A 23,452-nucleotide genomic window follows, 5' to 3' on the forward strand; every position below is an offset into this window, starting at 1 on the left:
CTGCCGCCTCGGCCTATTCTGCTGCTGCCGCCTCGGCCTCTTCCTCCGCCTCTGGAGGAACGTTGGCACCTGCCGCCCAGCAAACAGGGGATGTACCACCAACACCACCACCACCACCTCCGTCACCAAGCGTCTCAACCATGTCACACGCCAGCGTTCAGCTCTCCATCTCACAAACATTTGATAGAAAGCGTAAATTCCCACCTAGCCACCCTCGATCCCTGGCCCTGAATGCCAGCATTTCTAAACTACTGGCCTATGAAATGCTGTCATTTAGGCTGGTGGACACAGACAGCTTCAAACAGCTCATGTCGCTTGCTGTCCCACAGTATGTTGTTCCCAGCCGGCACTACTTCTCCAAGAGAGCCGTGCCTTCCCTGCACAACCAAGTATCCGATAAAATCAAGTGTGCACTGCGCAACGCCATCTGTGGCAAGGTCCACCTAACCACAGATACGTGGACCAGTAAGCACGGCCAGGGACGCTATATCTCCCTAACTGCACACTGGGTAAATGTAGTGGCAGCTGGGCCCCAGGCGGAGAGCTGTTTGGCGCACGTCCTTCCGCCGCCAAGGATCGCAGGGCAACATTCTTTGCCTCCTGTTGCCACCTCCTCCTTCTCGGCTTCCTCCTCCTCTTCTTCCACCTGCTCATCCAGTCAGCCACACACCTTCACCACCAACTTCAGCACAGCCCGGGGTAAACGTCAGCAGGCCATTCTGAAACTCATGTGTTTGGGGGACAGGCCCCACACCGCACAGGAGTTGTGGCGGGGTATAGAACAACAGACCGACGAGTGGTTGCTGCCGGTGAGCCTCAAGCCCGGCCTGGTGGTGTGTGATAATGGGCGAAATCTCGTTGCAGCTCTGGGACTAGCCAATTTGACGCACATCCCTTGCTTGGCGCATGTGCTGAATTTGGTGGTGCAGAAGTTCATTCACAACTACCCCGACATGTCAGAGCTGCTGCATAAAGTGCGGGCCGTCTGTTCGCGCTTCCGGCGTTCACATCCTGCTGCTGCTCGCCTGTCTGCGCTACAGCGTAACTTCGGCCTTCCCGCTCACCGCCTCATATGCGACGTGCCCACCAGGTGGAACTCCACCTTGCACATGCTGGACAGACTGTGCGAGCAGCAGCAGGCCATAGTGGAGTTTCAGCTGCAGCACGCACGGGTCAGTCGCACTACAGAACAGCACCACTTCACCACCAATGACTGGGCCTCCATGCGAGACCTGTGTGCCCTGTTGCGCTGTTTCGAGTACTCCACCAACATGGCCAGTGGCGATGACACCGTTATCAGCGTTACAATACCACTTCTATGTCTCCTTGAGAAAACACTTAGGGCGATGATGGAAGAGGAGGTGGCCGAGGAGGAGGAGGAGGAGGAAGAGGGGTCATTTTTAGCACTTTCAGGCCAGTCTCTTCGAAGTGACTCAGAGGGAGGTTTTTGGCAACAGCAGAGGCCAGGTACAAATGTGGCCAGCCAGGGCCCACTACTGGAGGACGAGGAGGACGAGGATGAGGAGGAGGTGGAGGAGGATGAGGATGAAGCATGGTCACAGCGGGGTGGCACCCAACGCAGCTCGGGTCCATCACTGGTGCGTGGCTGGGGGGAAAGGCAGGACGATGACGATACGCCTCCCACAGAGGACAGCTTGTCCTTATCCCTGGGCAGCCTGGCACACATGAGCGACTACATGCTGCAGTGCCTGCGCAACGACAGCAGAGTTGCCCACATTTTAACCTGTGCGGACTACTGGGTTGCCACCCTGCTGGATCCACGCTACAAAGACAATGTGCCCACCTTACTTCCTGCACTGGAGCGTGATAGGAAGATGCGCGAGTACAAGCGCACGTTGGTAGACGCGCTACTGAGAGCATTCCCAAATGTCACAGGGGAACAAGTGGAAGCCCAAGGCCAAGGCAGAGGAGGAGCAAGAGGTCGCCAAGGCAGCTGTGTCACGGCCAGCTCCTCTGAGGGCAGGGTTAGCATGGCAGAGATGTGGAAAACTTTTGTCAACACGCCACAGCTAACTGCACCACCACCTGATACGCAACGTGTTAGCAGGAGGCAACATTTCACTAACATGGTGGAACAGTACGTGTGCACACCCCTCCACGTACTGACTGATGGTTCGGCCCCATTCAACTTCTGGGTCTCTAAATTGTCCACGTGGCCAGAGCTAGCCTTTTATGCCTTGGAGGTGCTGGCCTGCCCGGCAGCCAGCGTTTTGTCTGAACGTGTATTCAGCACGGCAGGGGGCGTCATTACAGACAAACGCAGCCGCCTGTCTACAGCCAATGTGGACAACCTGACGTTCATAAAAATGAACCAGGCATGGATCCCACAGGACCTGTCCGTCCCTTGTCCAGATTAGACATTAACTACCTCCCCATAACCATATATTATTGGACTCCAGGGCACTTCCTCATTCAATCCTATTTTTATTTTCATTTTACCATTATATTGCGATGCTACCCAAAGTTGAATGAACCTCTCCTCTGCCTGTGTGCTAGGCCTAAATATATGCCAATGGACTGTTGCAGTGGTGGCTGACATGAAGCCTGATTCTCTGCTATGACATGCAGACTAATTCTCTGCTGACATGAAGCCAGATTGTCTGTTACGGGACCTCTCTCCTCTGCCTGGGTGCTGGGCCTAAATTTATGACAATGGACTGTTGCAGTGGTGGCTGACGTGAAGCCTCATTCTCTGCTATGACATGCAGACTGATTCTCTGCTGACATGAAGCCAGATTGTCTGTTACGGGACCTCTCTCCTCTGCCTGTGTGCTAGGCCTAAATATATGCCAATGGACTGTTGCAGTGGTGGCTGATGTGAAGCCTGATTCTCTGCTATGACATGCAGACTGATTCTCTGCTGACATGAAGCCAGATCCTCTGTTACGGGACCTCTCTCCTCTGCCTGTGTGTGTGCTGGGCCTAAATATATGCCAATGGACTGTTGCAGTGGTGGCTGACGTGAAGCCTCATTCTCTGCTATGACATGCAGACTAATTCTCTGCTGACATGAAGACAGATTCTCTGTTACGGGACCTCCCTCCTCTGCCTGGGTGCTGGGCCTAAATATATGCCAATGGACTGTTGCAGTGGTGGGTGACGTGAAGCCTCATTCTCTGCTATGACATGCAGACTAATTCTCTGCTGACATGAAGCCAGATTGTCTGTTACGGGACCTCTCTCCTCTGCCTGTGTGTGTGCTGGGCCTAAATATATGCCAATGGACTGTTGCAGTGGTGGCTGACGTGAAGCCTCATTCTCTGCTATGACATGCAGACTAATTCTCTGCTGACATGAAGACAGATTCTCTGTTACGGGACCTCTCTCCTCTGCCTGTGTGTGTGCTGGGCCTAAATATATGCCAATGGACTGTTGCAGTGGTGGCTGACGTGAAGCCTCATTCTCTGCTATGACATGCAGACTAATTCTCTGCTGACATGAAGACAGATTCTCTGTTACGGGACCTCCCTCCTCTGCCTGGGTGCTGGGCCTAAATATATGCCAATGGACTGTTGCAGTGGTGGGTGACGTGAAGCCTGATTCTCTGCTATGACATGCAGACTAATTCTCTGCTGACATGAAGACAGATTCTCTGTTACGGGACCTCTCTCCTCTGCCTGTGTGTGTGCTGGGCCTAAATATATGCCAATGGACTGTTGCAGTGGTGGCTGACGTGAAGCCTCATTCTCTGCTATGACATGCAGACTAATTCTCTGCTGACATGAAGACAGATTCTCTGTTACGGGACCTCCCTCCTCTGCCTGGGTGCTGGGCCTAAATATATGCCAATGGACTGTTGCAGTGGTGGCTGACGTGAAGCCTCATTCTCTGCTATGACATGCAGACTGATTCTCTGCTGACATGAAGCCAGATCGTCTGTTACGGGACCTCTCTGCTCTGCCTGTGTGCTAGGCCTAAATATATGCCAATGGACTGTTGCAGTGGTGGGTGACGTGAAGCCTCATTCTCTGCTATGACATGCAGACTGATTCTCTGCTGTCATGAAGCCAGATTGTCTGTTACGGGACCTCTCTGCTCTGCCTGTGTGCTAGGCCTAAATATATGCCAATGGACTGTTGCAGTGGTGGGTGACGTGAAGCCTCATTCTCTGCTATGACATGCAGACTGATTCTCTGCTGTCATGAAGCCAGATTGTCTGTTACGGGACCTCTCTGCTCTGCCTGTGTGCTAGGCCTAAATATATGCCAATGGACTGTTGCAGTGGTGGGTGACGTGAAGCCTCATTCTCTGCTATGACATGCAGACTGATTCTCTGCTGACATGAAGCCAGATTGTCTGTTACGGGACCTCTCTCCTCTGCCTGTGTGCTAGGCCTAAATATATGCCAATGGACTGTTGCAGTGGTGGCTGACGTGAAGCCTCATTCTCTGCTATGACATGCAGACTAATTCTCTGCTGACATGAAGCCAGATTGTCTGTTACGGGACCTCTCTCCTCTGCCTGGGTGCTGGGCCTAAATTTATGACAATGGACTGTTGCAGTGGTGGCTGACGTGAAGCCTGATTCTCTGCTATGACATGCAGACTGATTCTCTGCTGACATGAAGCCAGATCCTCTGTTACGGGACCTCTCTCCTCTGCCTGTGTGTGTGCTGGGCCTAAATATATGCCAATGGACTGTTGCAGTGGTGGCTGACGTGAAGCCTCATTCTCTGCTATGACATGCAGACTGATTCTCTGCTGACATGAAGCCAGATTCTCTGTTACGGGACCTCTCTCCTCTGCCTGTGTGTGTGCTGGGCCTAAATATATGCCAATGGACTGTTGCAGTGGTGGCTGACGTGAAGCCTCATTCTCTGCTATGACATGCAGACTAATTCTCTGCTGACATGAAGACAGATTCTCTGTTACGGGACCTCTCTCCTCTGCCTGTGTGTGTGCTGGGCCTAAATATATGCCAATGGACTGTTGCAGTGGTGGCTGACGTGAAGCCTCATTCTCTGCTATGACATGCAGACTAATTCTCTGCTGACATGAAGACAGATTCTCTGTTACGGGACCTCTCTCCTCTGCCTGGGTGCCGGGGCCTAAATATCTGAGAATGGACTGTTCCAGTGGTGGGTGACGGGAAGCCAGATTCTCTGCTATGGAACCTCTCTCCAATTGATTTTGGTTAATTTTTATTTATTTAATTTTTAATTTAATTCATTTCCCTATCCACATTTGTTTGCAGGGGATTTACCTACATGTTGCTGCCTTTTGCAGCCCTCTAGCTCTTTCCTGGGCTGTTTTACAGCCTTTTTAGTGCCGAAAAGTTCGGGTCCCCATTGACTTCAATGGGGTTCGGGTTCGGGACGAAGTTCGGATCGGGTTCGGATCCCGAACCCGAACATTTCCGGGATGTTCGGCCGAACTTCTCGAACCCGAACATCCAGGTGTTCGCTCAACTCTACTTATAAGTATATAATTACTGTTATTAGATACTGAATCCCTAATACAAATAATAAGGCTGTTAACAGCCTGCATTTGTGGGAGGGGCGTCTGGCTATTTATCCCCCTACCTGCCGCTCAGCCAGGCGCCCGAGCCTCACGCATACCTGCAGTATACTTCTACTTCCGACCCGAGTCCTTGCTTCCGGTATCCCGTGCGCACGCACTATCCCGTGCGCACGCACCGCCGACGTCCGGACTGCCGCTCGCCAGGCTATCAGGTATCAGGGGCACAGCTGGCTCCGCTCTAGCTGTGCCTCACGCCTGGCCTCTGGCCCCTGGTGGTTCGAGTTAGGGGCTGCTCTTCCCCAGCATGATCCGCACGCATGTCAGGGGAAGCGGCATCTGGTTTGAACTGTTCTGCCGGTCACACGCCGACACGATTGGGGAATCATAATTGAGTCTTATTTAGGTTGGCAGTCGCGCTTCACTTGCACCATTCAGGAACTTACCGGTTATCTCATTATTCACTCCAAGGTTTTGCTGCACAGGGGGTATTGGCAAGTTCTGGTCCTGTGATGCAGGTAGTGCTCCTGTTTTTAGGGGGGCACTGTTCCTTGCGTTAAGACACCGGTCAAAAAAAAAAAAAGAGGATGAAAGCCTGCCTAGCCCTGCCATTTGCATCACAATACCAGAATGTGCGGTTTATGTGTAGTTGGAGATTTCACTTTATGGCTTCACCAGCGGTTTCTGTGTTCTGTCGGATCATCCGGGGTCCCGTGCCTCCTGGATCGGCCAAGTTGTAATGTTCCTGGGAAAGAAATGAGCTATGTTTTTCTGAAAAAAAAAAAAAAAAAAAAAAAAAAACAACACTCCGCCTTCATCTCTGCATCAGCATCACATTGCCAGAGTTGGCGCCGTGAAGTTGGTGTTACTTTACTGTTCAATTTAGTAATTTTATTTCACGTTGCTTCCGTCTCCATCACTTGTCTCTGGTTCGCCCGGGTTGTCAGTGTCCCTGGATCGCCCAGGTTGTCAGTGTCCCTGGATCGCCCAGGTTGTCAGTGTCCCTGGATCGCCCAGGTTGTCAGTGTCCCTGGATCGCCCAGGTTGTCAGTGTCCCTGGATCGCCCAGGTTGTCAGTGTCCCTGGATCGCCCAGGTTGTCAGTGTCCCTGGTTCGCCCAGGTTGTCAGTGTCCCTGGATCGCCCGGGTTGTCAGTGTCCCTGGATCGCCCGGGTTGTCAGTGTCCCTGGATCGCCCGGGTTGTCAGTGTCCCTGGATCGCCCGGGTTGTCAGTGTCCCTGGATCGCCCGGGTTGTCAGTGTCCCTGGATCGCCCGGGTGGTCAGGGTCCCTGGATCGCCCAGGTGGTCAGCGTCCCTGGATCGCCCAGGTGGTCAGCGTCCCTGGATCGCCCAGGTGGTCAGCGTCCCTGGATCGCCCAGGTGGTCAGCGTCCCTGGATCGCCCAGGTGGTCAGCGTCCCTGGATCGCCCAGGTGGTCAGCGTCCCTGGATCGCCCAGGTTCTGTCTTCGTTTAAATGTCAGTGCCTCTGGATCGCCCAGGTTGTCAGTGTTCCTGGATCGCCCAGGTTGTCAACGTCCCTGGATCGCCCAGATTGTCAGTGTCCCTGGATCGCCCAGGTTGTCAATGTCCCTGGTTCGCCCAGGTTATCAGTGTCCCTGGATCTTCCAGGTTATCAGTGTCCCTGGATCTTCCAGGTTGTCAGTGTCCCTGGATCGCCCAGGTTGTCAGTGTCCCTGGATCGCCCAGGTTGTCAGTGTCCCTGGATCGCCCAGGTTGTCAGTGTCCCTGGATCGCCCAGGTTGTCAGTGTCCCTGGATCGCCCAGGTTGTCAGCGTCCCTGGATCGCCCAGGTGGTCAGCGTCCCTGGATCGCCCAGGTGGTCAGCGTCCCTGGATCGCCCAGGTGGTCAGCGTCCCTGGATCGCCCAGGTGGTCAGCGTCCCTGGATCGCCCAGGTGGTCAGCGTCCCTGGATCGCCCAGGTGGTCAGCGTCCCTGGATCGCCCAGGTGGTCAGCGTCCCTGGATCGCCCAGGTGGTCAGCGTCCCTGGATCGCCCAGGTGGTCAGCGTCCCTGGATCGCCCAGGTTGTCAGTGTCCCTGGATCGCCCAGGTTGTCAGTGTCCCTGGATCGCCCAGGTTGTCAGTGTCCCTGGATCGCCCAGGTTGTCAGTGTCCCTGGATCGCCCAGGTTGTCAGTGTCCCTGGATCGCCCGGGTTGTCAGTGTCCCTGGATCGCCCGGGTTGTCAGTGTCCCTGGATCGCCCGGGTTGTCAGTGTCCCTGGATCGCCCGGGTTGTCAGTGTCCCTGGATCGCCCGGGTTGTCAGTGTCCCTGGATCGCCCGGGTGGTCAGGGTCCCTGGATCGCCCAGGTGGTCAGCGTCCCTGGATCGCCCAGGTGGTCAGCGTCCCTGGATCGCCCAGGTGGTCAGCGTCCCTGGATCGCCCAGGTGGTCAGCGTCCCTGGATCGCCCAGGTGGTCAGCGTCCCTGGATCGCCCAGGTGGTCAGCGTCCCTGGATCGCCCAGGTTCTGTCTTCGTTTAAATGTCAGTGCCTCTGGATCGCCCAGGTTGTCAGTGTTCCTGGATCGCCCAGGTTGTCAACGTCCCTGGATCGCCCAGATTGTCAGTGTCCCTGGATCGCCCAGGTTGTCAATGTCCCTGGTTCGCCCAGGTTATCAGTGTCCCTGGATCTTCCAGGTTATCAGTGTCCCTGGATCTTCCAGGTTGTCAGTGTCCCTGGATCGCCCAGGTTGTCAGTGTCCCTGGATCGCCCAGGTTGTCAGTGTCCCTGGATCGCCCAGGTTGTCAGTGTCCCTGGATCGCCCAGGTTGTCAGTGTCCCTGGATCGCCCAGGTTGTCAGCGTCCCTGGATCGCCCAGGTGGTCAGCGTCCCTGGATCGCCCAGGTGGTCAGCGTCCCTGGATCGCCCAGGTGGTCAGCGTCCCTGGATCGCCCAGGTGGTCAGCGTCCCTGGATCGCCCAGGTGGTCAGCGTCCCTGGATCGCCCAGGTGGTCAGCGTCCCTGGATCGCCCAGGTGGTCAGCGTCCCTGGATCGCCCAGGTGGTCAGCGTCCCTGGATCGCCCAGGTGGTCAGCGTCCCTGGATCGCCCAGGTGGTCAGCGTCCCTGGATCGCCCAGGTTCTGTCTTCGTTTTCTAAAGCCACCCTTCGGGGTATTCAAAGGGAGGGGAAGGGGTCCGTGAGCCATAGGCAACCTGTGTCCGGTAAATTGTTCAGGGATCTTTTTCGTCATTGGATGGTAATCCTTTTTGGGCCCTTCACTAACCTGATTTTGAAAGCGGCCATGTATCTCACCTTTTATGGATTCCTCCGGCCCGGTGAGGTTCTGGCGGGTTCAAATCGCCATAACCATCCTCTGAAGCAGCATCAGTTATGGGGCCAGGGCCATTACACTCCCCTGCTACCTTCCACCAAAATCATTCAGACGGGACCCCCTTCTGAGGTAAATTCTATCCAATGCTGAACGACTGGTGCCCAGTTCAGGTGCTGCATCAACTGCTAGGCCTCATCCAAGGTTCATCACCAGATAGCCCGCTCCTGCCACACGCAGGCAAGCTTCTCAGCACCCTCACTTTATATCTTTCATCCGTGCCCTTGCCCAGGGTCTAGGCTATGACCCCAGGGTAAATTCGGGCCACTCATGTCGCTAGGGGCAGACTGCGCTGCTTCTCGGCATCAGGTGCCAGCTCATGTCATCCGGTCCATGGGGCGGTGGCGGCCCTCCTGCTTCACTAGGTATATACCCAATCCTCGAGTAGAAATATCTCGCGCCTTTCGTTCACTGGCTTTGTAGTTTGCAAAAAGTGTTGTGTTGTACCTAACTGATGTTTTTGCCCCCTTTTTTCACTGGTGTACCCGCGCCGTGGCTCCCGGCACAATTCAGCCACTATGTTCAGGGCAGGTGTCTCTGCGTGCGCCGACGTTGTCCTAGCCCTGACCATAAATAATAAGGCTGTTAACAGCCTGCATTTGTGGGAGGGGCGTCTGGCTATTTATCCCCCTACCTGCCGCTCAGCCAGGCGCCCGAGCCTCACGCCCCTCCCTCCCGCCCCTTTTTCTCTAAACTCCCTTCAGGTATGCCCCCTTTTTTCACTGGTGTACCCGCGCCGTGGCTCCCGGCACAATTCAGCCACTATGTTCAGGGCAGGTGTCTCTGCGTGCGCCGACGTTGTCCTAGCCCTGACCATAAATATATAAATTGTGTCACCCACCAATATCAATGCTCTGTATATCAATATATGGCGTTGCAGTCCATTCCCCAATATTCTATCACATCATCAAACATAACAATATGATGGGGAATCACCAGACCAACCTATCACCACATTTGATCCAGAGAGGATCTAAGATACCTCCCTGGCAGAGGCCAAAAGGCATACCAAAAATGCATTGATATATAAGCACTAGAATGGGTGAGACCAGGGATGGTAGCTATAGGGGGTGCAGAGGTAGCAGTCGCTACCGGGCCCAGGAGCCTGAGGGGCCCCAAAGACCCTTGTGCCACATAAGACACTGGCATTATAGAAAGTGCATACTGGTCAATTTATACCTCTGGCTGGAGAGAAGGAGTTAGGTTAAGAATTTGGCATGAGGGGGTGCCCTTTCAATGTTTGCCTCAGGCAGCAGGAAGGCTATGTGCTCCCCTGCCCCTTGCCAACAAGCACTGAGGGACGGGGGCCCAAGCTGAACTCTTGCACCAGCGCCCCTGGGTGAGACATACAGCCCGAGAGCTGTGGGGACAGGACAAACCCCGACGTACGTTTCGCCTCGCTTCCTTCACGCCCCCAGAGGCAATAATATACTTATAAGTAAGAGAGATTAATACATAGGGATCTAGAGACTGGTGGGGGTATTACTCTCTCAGCACCTATCGACATTGGTTTTTAATTGTAATCTTTGATATTTATGTATTGTATGTCTTTGAATGTGACACAATAAAGATGTTTTTGTACTACATGTGTGGTGTTTGCAATTTGGTCTTATAGATATGTTCCCACACGTGACTTTTCGTTATATGGTGGTCTTTGTTTGGTTCCCCATGTGAGACGTGAATAAAGGACAGCATGAATAGCAGGCATTTCATACACATTATCTTCTGCAGAATATTTACATGGCATGTACGGTATGAACCAAGACAATCAGCATTGTTTATTGCGGCACGGACACCTTTCCTCTATTGATTGCCTCAGTCACCCTCACTTGTTTCTGATTTAATGGGCTCTATATACTATGGGCTGTCAGCAAATCCTTTCGCACAAAGGTATCAGTACACAGATTTTAACTGTGAATAATTACCAGTAATATTCACTGTAGCTCAGTTTGGTACTAAATATTTTACATCAGTTACTCTCCATTAGCTGCAGACTTGGGATATGATGAAAGCTGGACTGCAGAGGGAGATTCTGCAGAGAGAAAACACTTTTTCAAGAACAGAAATCACAAAATATTATCTTTTCCCGTTTGAAATATACTTTCAGACAGTTGCTTGTTTGATGTGTTAATATATATGCAAGATTACTACTGTGGTTTCCAACTAAAATTGACTTTCCAAGTGGCCCGCTAAAGGATGGATGTGCACGATGGGTGAGAATTTACAAGCCCCCTGGCACAAAACAGTGCCAAATTTGGGAGGGACAGGACCTGTACTGCCCGACACATTTTAGCAGTAGCAGTCAAAGACATATTTTGCATCATGCTGTTCTGTACAACCATACAGATTTGATGCACTGCCATACAGGCTGCATCAGGCTCTCAGAGAATGTTCTCCTGTAGATCCAATGCTCCTAAGTTGGAATTCCCCCCATACATATAAAGTCTGATCAGCATGAGATATATACACAATATGACATTGGAGGCATATAGAAGAACAGTAAAGAGCTCATGCATATGTGTGGAAGCTATACTGGGGGCACGAGTACTAACTATGGGGCACATTTATTAGGACTGGTGTTTTAGATGCAGTCTGTCTTACAGTTAGACCTTTTTCTATGTCTGAAACAGGCATAGAAAATGATAATTCAGACAGGCCTGCCATCCTGTCAATGCCCACTCCCACTTTTTTAGACCTGGCGGGAACAGGGAGAAGATGCAGATTGCACCGTAACTAATAATGCACTAATACAATAGATGCAAACATTATATATATGGACTAGGCCACCAATCTGATATGATAAAATCTGGGACTCTCAGACAATATATTTTGATCAAAACACATCTGTGCCCACCTACCTGTGCTACGCTGGTCTCAGTCAGGCAGGTCCTACTCTAAACCTACCTATACCATTGGGCATCTACATTCAGGAGTGCAGACCCTGCATATATAGTATGCTTCTCCTTATTACCTCTGTCAGCATCCAGCAACTGATGAGAGGAGCAGCATGCACAGCTATATGTAGCACCTAATCAAGGTCGCCTGTGGGATAGGTGAAACAAAAAGTGCACAACAATGCTACTCCCTAGACAAAGTAGAAGCACATTGACACATGAAGGTGCCACTCATTTAAGAGCATAAACTAGTAAAAAATCACATAAAAAGATACAAAACGTTCTGCACAATGTGATAACTGATTATGTGGATGTGTTTATCTCCATTCATCCCAATTCCTAGCTCTGTGCATGCATTAGAATGTATTGCCTCCGAAGAAGTACTCTCAATATGGCCGCCAATAACGCAAGACTTCTGTGTTTTCATGCATGCGCCATTACTGTAAGTTGCAGCTGTTTTAAAACTGCAACTCCCAGTATGCCTGGACAGACAATAGCTATCATGGCATGTTGGGAGTTGTCGTTTTGGAACAGCTGAAGAAATGCAAGTTGGGCATCTCTGCATTAATGTATTGAATAAAGAATCCAAATCAGGATTAGTTAATAATTGCGGCTACTTACCATAATGGCACATGCACAAGACTACAAAAGTCTCACGTTACTCGCGGCCATATTGAAAGAACTTCATTGGAGGCAATACATTCTAATGCATGTACCGAGCTAGGAATTTGAATTGAATATGAGTTATGTAGATGAATGAACCGGGTTCATCCAAAGCAGGACAAACCATTTTGCTCATCTCTACTAAGTTATTGAGCTAGCAGAGCACTGGTAACTTTTATGTACTATGAGCCTCAGCACTTGGCAACCCCACTTGGCCTGCCACATCGTGGCTGAGTTGCTGTGTTTCCTAAATACTTCCACTTTGCAATAATACCATTCACATTTGCTCATGGAATATCTAGAAGGAAAGAAATATCATGAGCTGACTTGTTGAAACAGTGCAATCCTATTACAGTACCTCGCTCAAACTCAGTGAAGTCTTCAGAATGACCAATTTTATTTTATTTTTTTATAAATGCAGTCTACATGCCAGAGGCTTGATTTTATATATCTGTGGCAAAGGGACTGAATGACACAGCAGAATTCAACGATGAAGAAATGTGTCCCAATGCTTTTATGCATATATTGTAGAAGGGGATTGTTTACTATAAGAGCAGAGGGACCATGGAGCTCTCCGCCAGAGGAGACTGTGCTGGCACAAACACTTAAAGAGTTCAAGAGGAGCCTGGAGGGATTTCATGAGTGCAACAATTAGTGTTGAGTGAATCGAAGTGGACTTAGATCAGAATTTCAGTGAAAACTTGATTCTCCGTGAAGCTAAATTTCCTTGGCCTTTATGGTAATGAACCGATTTTCCCTGAAATAGGGTAAAAAATAAAAATAAAATCGTACTTACCTAATCCGTTTGAGCGTGAAGATGAGGAGCCCGCCGCTGCCGTCTAGATTGAAGATCCCGCAAAATCCAGTGCACGGTGACATATGATATTGCCACACTGGCCCACCTGATGATGTCATCACAGGCCATGCAAGATTTCGAATTGGATCTTCAATCAAGACGGTAGTGGCATTCACTTTGCGATCAAATGGATGAGGTAAGTACAAATTTATTTTATTTATTATAGACTTAAATATTAAAGTCAGATGAAGATTGATTTCTGCCTCGTGGAGATTTTTACCTTTCTTCCTCTAGATTAACTTAGCAGGACAATAGGTTAAATGTATGTTTTTTTAGCCATACAATCTGTATTACTATAGTTTTTAAACTTCATTTATTCTCATAATATTACCTCAAAGTACCAGACAGCAAGTTTCCTTCTACATGGCTGATCTGCCACTTGGATACAATGATGTCTGTTTTTATTATTGTAAGTGTAATTGTAATATGTGTCGTCAGTCTACAGTCTGGGTGATTTCTGCCTTTTCTTGTCATGGCACTAATGTGTCGTGATTTCTCATGGCACTCATTGTATACTCGTCCTACATTATCTGCCACAAAGTAGCAGAGAAGTAGAGAGAAATGGTTTTCCTTGCAAATAATTGTTCGGCTTTCACAGTTTAAGTCCATACAAAAACATCTCACTATTTGAAAATTAATTAATTTGTGTTGTAAAGAACAATTAGACAACATTTTATGGGTCTTTTTTAGCACCTAAGTAGCATTTGAACATGTTCTTTTAAAGGTACATTTAGCATCCCTTGCATTGTAGCTCTAAAAGTATAAAATTATAAAAATAGACTGAATATTGTGGATTTTTTTTTTGTTCTACATTCTACATTCTTTGACTCATCAAAGTGCAAGTGCGAAAAAAGTGTTTTTTTCCCCCACAATCTTTTCCAGTAGGAGAGCTTTGTGTCATACTTCCGATTGTCAGCACAAGTAAAAGGGCTTTTAGTGTGAAATCAGAAACTATGGCATTTCCTGCCTGAGAAAGGGGGAGCAAATGTGCATGATGTTTTCCAATAGCATTTAATACTGTACAGAAAAAATGAATGTTACGCACAATGACAATGCTGGAACATGTGTAAATGGTAATAATTTATCCTAAATAGGGTTTTCCAAGTTAAAAAAAATAAAAAGGAAAAAGGCAAGGATGATGTTAAAGTAGTTAAATAAAGATTGTATATTCACCGTTTCTATCCCTCTCTCCTCCAGAGCAGCTGCTATGATCCTCTTGACCAGACTTTATTTTCTTGTCTCCTGCCACATGCTACTGAAGTCAGTGACTGACAACTGCTGCAGTCAGTACCATGATGTCAAGACTGCAGTGGCAGAGTGGATCGTAGTGGCAGTGCTACAGTGGAGGTGGTTTGAACCAGGGATTATACCTTTTTTTATTGTTTCACTTCGGGTACGTCAATAACTTTGCAAAGAGTCTCCAGCCAATCACAATTGGAAAACCGGAACAGCAGGTGTTGCACAATGAGTCACCCCTACCTGATCATACAATATACATAGTAACATAGTTTATAAGGCTGAAAAAAAAGACATCTGCCCATCCAGTTCAGCCTGTTTTCCTGCAAGTAGATCCAGAGGGGAAAACAAAACCCAAAAAACACAAAGCCCTGTGAGTAGAAGCCAGTTTTCCTCAATTTGGGAGAAAAAAATTCCTGACTCCAAACAGGCAATCAGAATAATTCCCTGGGTCAACGACCCTTCTCCACAAATCGATAACCTGTAATATTATTACGCTCCAGAAATACATCCAGGCCCCTCTTGAATTCCTTTATTGTACTCACCATCACCACCTCAGGCAGAGAGTCCCATAGTCCCACTTCTCTGAACCTTTTCCAGCTCTGCTATGTCTGCCTTGTTTACAGGATCCCAGAACTGTACACAGTATTCCATGTGTGGTCTGACTAGTGATTTGTAAAGTGGTAGGACTATGTTCTCATCACGGGCATCTATGCCCCTTTTGATGCAACCCATTATCTTATTGGCCTTGGCAGCAGCTGCCTGACACTGGTTTCTATAGCTTAGTTTGCTGTTGACTAAAATTCCTAAGTCCTTTTCCATGTCAGTGTTTCCGAGTGTTTTACCATTTAGTATGTACTAGTTACATGTATTTTTCCTTCCCATGTGCATAACCTTGTCATGTGTTAAACATCATTGACCACTTCTCTTGCCCAAGCTTCCAATCTATCCAGATCCCTCTGTAGTAGTATACTGTCCTCTTCTATATTAATTACTTTACACAGTTTAGTGTCATCTTCAAAGATTTACATTTTACTTTGGAAACTTTCTATTGTGATACCCCACTAGTGACAGAGACCCAATCTAAATGTGTACCATCTGTTTTCTATCATTGAGCCAGTTACTTACCCACATACAGACATTTTCCCCCAATCCAAGTATTCTCATTTTATATACTAGCCTTTTATGTGGTACAGTATCAAATGCTTACAATAAACAATGAGATAGAGCTTTCACTTTCAATCATATACAATTTATCTCTTTGCTGTCTTTCCCATAAGCATGCAGGAGTGCAGGACACGCACACCTCTTCCAAAGCAACTCCACAAGCACACAGATGGTAAGATACCACACTAGAAGTTGGATCATTCTTCAAAGCATGTGACTTAGGAGAGATGAGGAAATATAGTATAGACTGCAAGGACAGTTTAAAAGCAGTGTGTTTTATTTAGTGTTGGGCGCAAATATTCAAAATTTGTATAATTATTGAAAATGTACAAGACAAAACATTAAATACAATGGATATTTCCATCATTTTCTATTGAGAGTCTCATAGTTTTCTTGATACATTTGTTCACCCCTAATACAGAGGTTAGGGAATTATATTTCCTAATCAAAATAAAGGAATCACCTCATAATGTTACACAAGATTCAAGTATGGTGAGATATTGAGATAGCCATAGGATGTAAATTAAATAATATAATAGAAATAATAATACATATAAGAAAACCATTAGAACCATTAAAACAGTTACTCCCAGGACCAGTAGCATAACCTACAGCAAACTTTTTATTTAGTGTGTTGATGAGGCATCTACAATTCAAAGTCCTTCACTAGGGCAGATCTTGTGAGTCCTTCCAAGGTTTCCATACTCTCAAATATTCAATTCTGCAATTGTTTTCCCACCCAGCCAATTCCTCCAATCTATTTATTTGTCGTAGTTTCAGTTTCCACATATCCAGTATGGGTGCATATTTATTTCTCCACTTAGTGGGGATAAGGAGTTGTGCAGCCGCTGTCATGTGCGTAGGGAGGTTATGTTTGGAAGGAGTAAAAGATTGGATTGGCAACCAGAGAAGGACCAATTCTGGAGTTAGTTTTATATTGGTTGAGCAGATGTTATTGATGGCTTTCCCTATTTCTTCCCAATAATTACTAATTAAGTGGCAGTTCCATATATGTAGCATAGTTCCTTTTTTCTTTTTCACACCTCCAGCACCTGTCACTAGGTGATAATCCTATGGAATATAGAAAATCTGGTGTTTTATGCCATCTAGTTACGGTTTTGTATGGGTTTTCTTGAAAGCGGATACATCTGGAATATCTACATGCACCTGCTAGTATGGACTTTATATCTGCCTCTGAAAATTTGTTACCAAGTTCCCTTTTCCATTGTGCTATATAGTAAGGTTTTGAATGAGCCTCATTGTGTAACAGATTAGTATATAGCTTGGATATCATCTTCTTTGGAGGTTCTTGTAGTAGTGTAAGGTTTTCTAGCCAGGTTGGATCAGATAAGGGAGCACAAGATACTTTACAGAGTTTATCACATGTCTGCTTGTAATCAAGACATTGAATAGGAGAAGGATTCCCCAGTTTTAGTTCCTCAAATATAACTTGAAGAGGAGTTACATTAACAAAGTGGATTCCCTTGGCTATTTTCATGTTGCTCAATCTGCTCCACCAGCTTGAAACCACCAGTAACTTGTTAAAAACAATTTAGATATTTTTATTTTAGATTGTGGCAGTTCTGGGGTCTGAAGATATCCCTTGAGCATTCCTTTGGTTAGATCACCTAATAAAATTCCAACCAGAGGAGTGGGTATAGGGAGTAACCCATTAATCTGAGTTTAATGTCTAAGTAGGGAGTATTTAAATGTGAATTTGCCAACAGTGTCCATCTGCCCAATTGTATTGCTTTGTAATAAAGTGTCAAGTCTGGGATAGAGATTCCTCCACTTCCTTTCTTTTGTACAAGCATAGAATATGCCCGTCTTGGACTCCTTTTCTTCCAGAGAAAAGAAATAAAAATACTTCTGAATTGAGAGAAATAAGCAGAAGGAACCACAACTGGCAATGTCTGCATTACATAAAGAATCTGCGGGAGAACTTAAGTTGACAATAGATTCTTTCTTCCAAACCAGTATATACAGTTGCAAGACAAAGTATGTGAACCCTTTGGAATTATATGGATTTCTGCACAAATTAGTCATAAAATGTGATCTGATCTTTATCTAAAGTAACAACAATAGACAATCACAGTCGGCTTAAACTAATAACACACAAATAATTAAATGTTACCATGTTTTTATTGAACACACCATGTAAACATTCACAGTGCAGATGGAAAAAGTATGTGAATCCTTGGATTTAATAACTGGTTGAACCTCCTCTGGCAGCAATAAGTTCAACAAAACGTTTCATGTAGTTGCAGATCAGAACTGCACAACGGTCAGGAGTAATTCTTGACCATTCCTCTTTACAGAACTGTTTCAGTTCAGCAATATTCTTGGGATGTCTTGTGTGAATCGCTTTCTTGAGGTCATGTCACATCATTTCAATCGGGTTGATGTCAGGACTCTGACTAGGCCAATCCGGAAGGGGTATTTTCTTCTGTTTAAGCCATTCTGTTGATTTACTTCTATGCTTTGAGTCCGTGTCATTTGCCTTCCCTTCCAGGTACAAACCCTACTTGTTCTGGGTCTATCAGTTTGGTTAGTAGAGGGGCCATTCTATGAGCTAGTAACTTTGACCACCTGTTAAGATCACAGTTCAATAGTGATATGCGTCTGTAATTCCTACAATCCTCTGAGTTCCTTCCCTCCTTGTGTAGGACTGTGATGTAAGCTCTCAAGGTCTGTTGTGGTAAAGAAGAACCCTTAAGAATTGAATTACACATCTACACAAAATGTGGCACCAGATGTTTTCTGAGTTTTTTGTCATAAATAATTGGCAGACCATCTGGGCCTGGGTTTTTCCCTGAGAGTATGGAGTTTAATATTTTTCTACCTCACTTTGGGAGAAAGGTGTCATAAGAGTTTCTTTCTCATCTTCAGATAGTCTAGGGGATTTAATAGAATACAGAAAAGACGCTATTATTTCTGATGGTGTGTCATTGGTATTTTCCCTTTCCTTGTCATTTGCTGATAAATTATATAATTTGGCATAATATGTCTGGAATGCTTTCGCTATGGATGGAGTTGTGGCGACCTTGTTTTTCTCAGTTTTTAATTGCAGTAATAAATGTTTTCATCCTTCTCTTGTTTATGAGATGGGACATTATTTTATTCCCTTTATCCCCATGGTCGTAGATTTTGTATTTTAGGAGCTGTAAGAATTTAGCTGCCTTGATATTAAGGAGATCTTTAACCTTTTGTCTGAGCAAATTCAGTGCAGATAAATGGGATTATAATTTGGATACCTTATGAAGCCTCTCCTGTGTATGAATCTGAGCCATAGGAGAGTTCAACTCTTTTGTGCGCTGTATTTTGATATGTGAGCCCAGGGCTATAAGCTCCCCTAATGTATGCCTTATGTGTCTCCCAAATTGGGGGGCTAGATAATTCTGGAGTGTTATTAATGTTAAAATACTCATCTAGTTTTTTGCCAATATTTTGTAGATGTGTTGGGGATTCCAATAAAGTATTATTTACTCTTCATGCCCAAGATCTGCGGGGAAGGCAATTTTATGAGATGGACATCATGACCGGAGCATGGTCAGAGATGACCACAGTTCCTATGTCAACTTCGGGATCGATTGAATGTGGGGCTCAGATAGAAATAAATAGTCTATGCAGTGATAATAGTTGTGTACTCTAGAGAAGTAGGTATAATCCTTTTCTCCCGAGTGCACTAACCTCCACATATCAATCAGATATGCTTCTGAGAAAGCCATGTTCAGCTTCAACATTTGCCTTTTAGACGTTCTCATTAGTTTAGTGGTAGAGAGATGTTGTGGTCCCCCCCAGAATGATCACTCCCTCAGCATATTCTTTAATGTTCTCAATGCAGACAAAATCCATTTGACCTGTTTTTTGTTAGGAGCATACATATTGGCGATAGTGATTTTAATATTATATAGTGACCATTGTATAATTAAAAGTCTCCCTTCTGGGTCTATATAGGATTTAGTGAGTATAAATAGGGTTAAGTCTTTTATTGCTATTGAAACTCCCCTAGAGGCTGAGGAGTGTACAGCATGATACCATTGAGAGTATGCTGAGGTAGGAAGACTTGGTATATGGTCGTGACGAAAGTGGGTTTCTTGCCACAGAATAATCTCCACCTTTTGTTTGTATAATAAGCTAAGCATCTGCCTGCATTTTTGAGGGCCGTTTAGGCCATTCACATTATGTGACCAAACATGTAAGTCTGCCATCAAACCTTTGTGTACTTTGTATTGCTGCAGTGTCACCACCTAACCCGAGGAGCAAAATCATATATGTATAAAAACACCAACTATGAACAAAGTTTAGCATTATTGACATCCTTGTGAGTATATATCAATAATTCTTAAAATAGGCCCCAGCTGAGAGAGGGAACTTGCATTACATGAGGAAGGGGGGGCGGGGGAGAAAAAACATTAACAGCAGGACAGCCGCATGCCTATACATATATTTAACATGGGTCTAAAGGCCCATTTAGATATAAAATATTACATTTATAATGAATATAAGAAGGAGGTACATAAAATTAACCACTTATGCAGTATGAGTAAAAACCTAAAGGTAGATAAAAATTAAAAACTAAAAGAAAGATAGAGGGTAGGTTGAGTCAAATTAAAGCTATACTCCGACTCTTGTCCCTCTCCTGGAGTGCCTGTTCCTCAAGGTACATCCTTATTATTAGTCTACCTAGGGTGGTATAGGTCTGATTATTATAAGTTTGAAGAAATAGGAGAGAAAAAGAAAGACATAAACATATATAGCCCAAGAAAACCTATTATGGTAATACTTTAAACCTCTTATGTTGATAAAGGATATAGAGACTTGACCGCATGGGATCTCTCACAGATTCACACAACTTTTCTGACTTATCTCCAACGGTTAAAATGATGTCTCAAGTTATGGCCTCTTCATTCTGGTGCCTCTTTGCCTTCGGGGATTTGGCTTTCCTGACCACCTGCCATGACGGAACCTTGGGAAGATCTGGCAACTGTAAATTGGATGTAACCGGGAGCCATGTGGATACTTCAACCGGATTAATGCCCAACTGGCTCCAGGCTTCTGATAGGTCTGATGGTGTTCTGATTATGATTTGCTGACCATTCTTGGTTGTGACCAAGCCAAAGGGAAACAGCCATTTCACTGGTAGCTTATGTGCCCTTAATGCATCCGTGAGTGGTTTCAACGCTCTTCTTTTTGCTAGGGTGCTTGGGGCTAAATCTTGAAATATTTGGATCACCGTTCCCTCGTAGGTGATTTCTCTTAAAGGGGTTGTCCAGGTTCAGAGCTGAACCTGGACAGCCCTCCATTTTCACCCCGGCAGCCCCCCTAACATGTGCATTGGAGCAGTTCATGCTCCGATGCTCTCCTTTGCCCTGCGCTAAATTGCACAGGGCAAAGGCATTTTTCAGAGTTCCGGTGACATACCGGGGCTCTCCATGGGGCTGACAGGAACCCCGGTGACGTCACCGGCACTGATGTGCGGGATTTGGCTCTGCCCTAGCCAGTAAAATGGCTAGGGCAGAGCTAAAGCCCGCCCCTCAGAGCCGGTGACGTCACCGAACACACCGCTGGGCGGAAGTCACCGCCCGGCAGTGTGTTATTGAAAACAAAAGAGCCCGTGCCCTGCGCGATCTAGCGCAGGGCACTGGAGCGCATTGGAGCATGAGATGCTCCGATGCTAGGCTCAGGGGGGCTGCCGGGGTGAAAATAAGGGTATGTCCGGGTTCAGCTCTGAACCCGGACAACCCCTTTAAGTCCCTGGCAGCTTGTAAGAGGGTAGCTGTGTCTAAATAGTTTAGGAGGCCACAGATAATTTCCCTTGGTGGGTCTGCTGCAGGGGATTTGGGTCTTAATGCTCTTTGTGCCCTTTCCACAATTATCTGTTTAGCTCTCTCCACACCGACCAGTGAGGAAAAGCTGGCTGACACTGCCTGCGGTATGCCTTCAGTTGTTACTTCCTCTGGGACGCCTCGTATGCATATATTCTTCCTCCTACTTCTATTTTCATGGTCTTCAATTTGTAGTAAAGCTGAATTAAGGTGTGATTGATAGGAATGTAATAAAAGTTCTACCGACTCACTGTGTTGTATGATGGCTGTTTGGGCCTCCTCCAGTGCTATTACACTGTTCCCAATTTGCTTTACATCTGTCTTGATGTCAGCAATGTCTCTTTGCAGTGGGGATAAAGCTTTGTAGAGGACTTTCTTGAAGAATGTTCTGGATAGAGGTAAATCTTTGGTGTCCCCGGTACCTTCTGACATGGCGTGGGAACTTTCACCGTCCGACTCCTCGTGTGTCGTCGTCGTAGCGTTTCCCAGCATCAACTTGTTTCTGCAGGCCAGCTATATACCTAGCTTCTTGAGGAATTTATCAATTTCTTGTAAGTTTTTCCTGGCTCACGGTGTGCCCTGTCTGTTCTCTTGCCTCTCCTTAGCAGTCCACCATATTTTGAGGTGTTTGAGTTTGTTATGCTTGAAATAGGCAGTGGCTGTAGTGAGGAGCTCTGAACTCAAGCAGTCATCACAGTGTGCGGCTAGCCCGAATCACACATTTTTATCGCGAATATCGCCACGTCGAGAAGTCTATTTAGACTATAGTGTTATTATATTCTAGATTTTTTTTCCCATCAGTAACCTCCCTTCTTGCTTGTGGGCCAATGAGAAGGCTGCAGTGTCTTTGTCAGAGCTTAGCAACATCCCTAGCAACCAATAAGAAAGTTGCCTACCCCTTACTATATCAGAACCTCCCCAGCAGCCATTTTTTATTTTTTTTTTAGTTCTGAGAGAGACAGCAGTGTCTTTGCTGTGCCCTGTGCTTTACCGTTTAATTACATTAGATAGATAGTTAGTTAGTTAGCTTATATATATATATATATATATATATATATTACAGATAGTTAGTGGGAGATAGTCAGTGTAGGTTAGATCGTGATATAGTGTAGCTGATTCCAGTGCAGGGTGTTAGGCAGTGTGATAGGTTCTGCTGTCCATACATACATGCTATAGAAAAAGTGCTGTGATGTCGCACGTTCACAACAATACTTAGTGCACCAATTAGTAATATGTAGTCAGACCTGCTAAAATGTGACGTTGCACGTATTGCGCAAAAATATGTGCATCGTTAATTGCCGATTTGTGCAATCGCGAATATATTGGAGCACTCTATCTGCATATAAAGCTATTGTAATGTTCTGCTGTGCCACCCATTTTCTCCAGTGTCAGGAAACTTCTAGAATCTTGAAAAATGTAGCAACAGTGACCCACGCCTGTATTGTGCGCGCAAAACACGCATATTGCATTGCCGATTTTTGCAATCAATAAAATAATTGCAAATTTGCGGATATATGACGAATATTCACACAAATATTCGTGAAATATCACAAATTCGAATATTGCCCCTGCCGCTCATCACTAGTTTTAATCATCATAATTAGAAAGGTATTAAAATCAAGCTTGTCAACATAAAATCAGTAGCAGCAGCAGGCCACAGTTCTCCCTGGCTTCCAATCGGCACATTATTATCCTAGTGGGACACCTTCTTTTTTTTAGAAGCAACAAAAGCACATGTGCTATGGAAGATACTCAAGATAGTCTCCATATTACACCCTAATGGACAGACTTGTCCTCCACCAGTGTGCAAAACATCACATGTGTCATAAAGAGGAAATGACAAATGAGGAAAGGATCATTGAGGATTTTCACACACCTCCAGCTAAGGTGGTTGAATATAACTGACATCACTGGTGGTGGCTATTGATTACTAGCCCCATCATCATGCTACATACTATATGGCTGCTGCTGCCACA

This window comes from Bufo gargarizans, chromosome 9 (genome assembly GCF_014858855.1).
Source record: "Bufo gargarizans isolate SCDJY-AF-19 chromosome 9, ASM1485885v1, whole genome shotgun sequence".
NCBI lineage: Eukaryota > Metazoa > Chordata > Amphibia > Anura > Bufonidae > Bufo > Bufo gargarizans.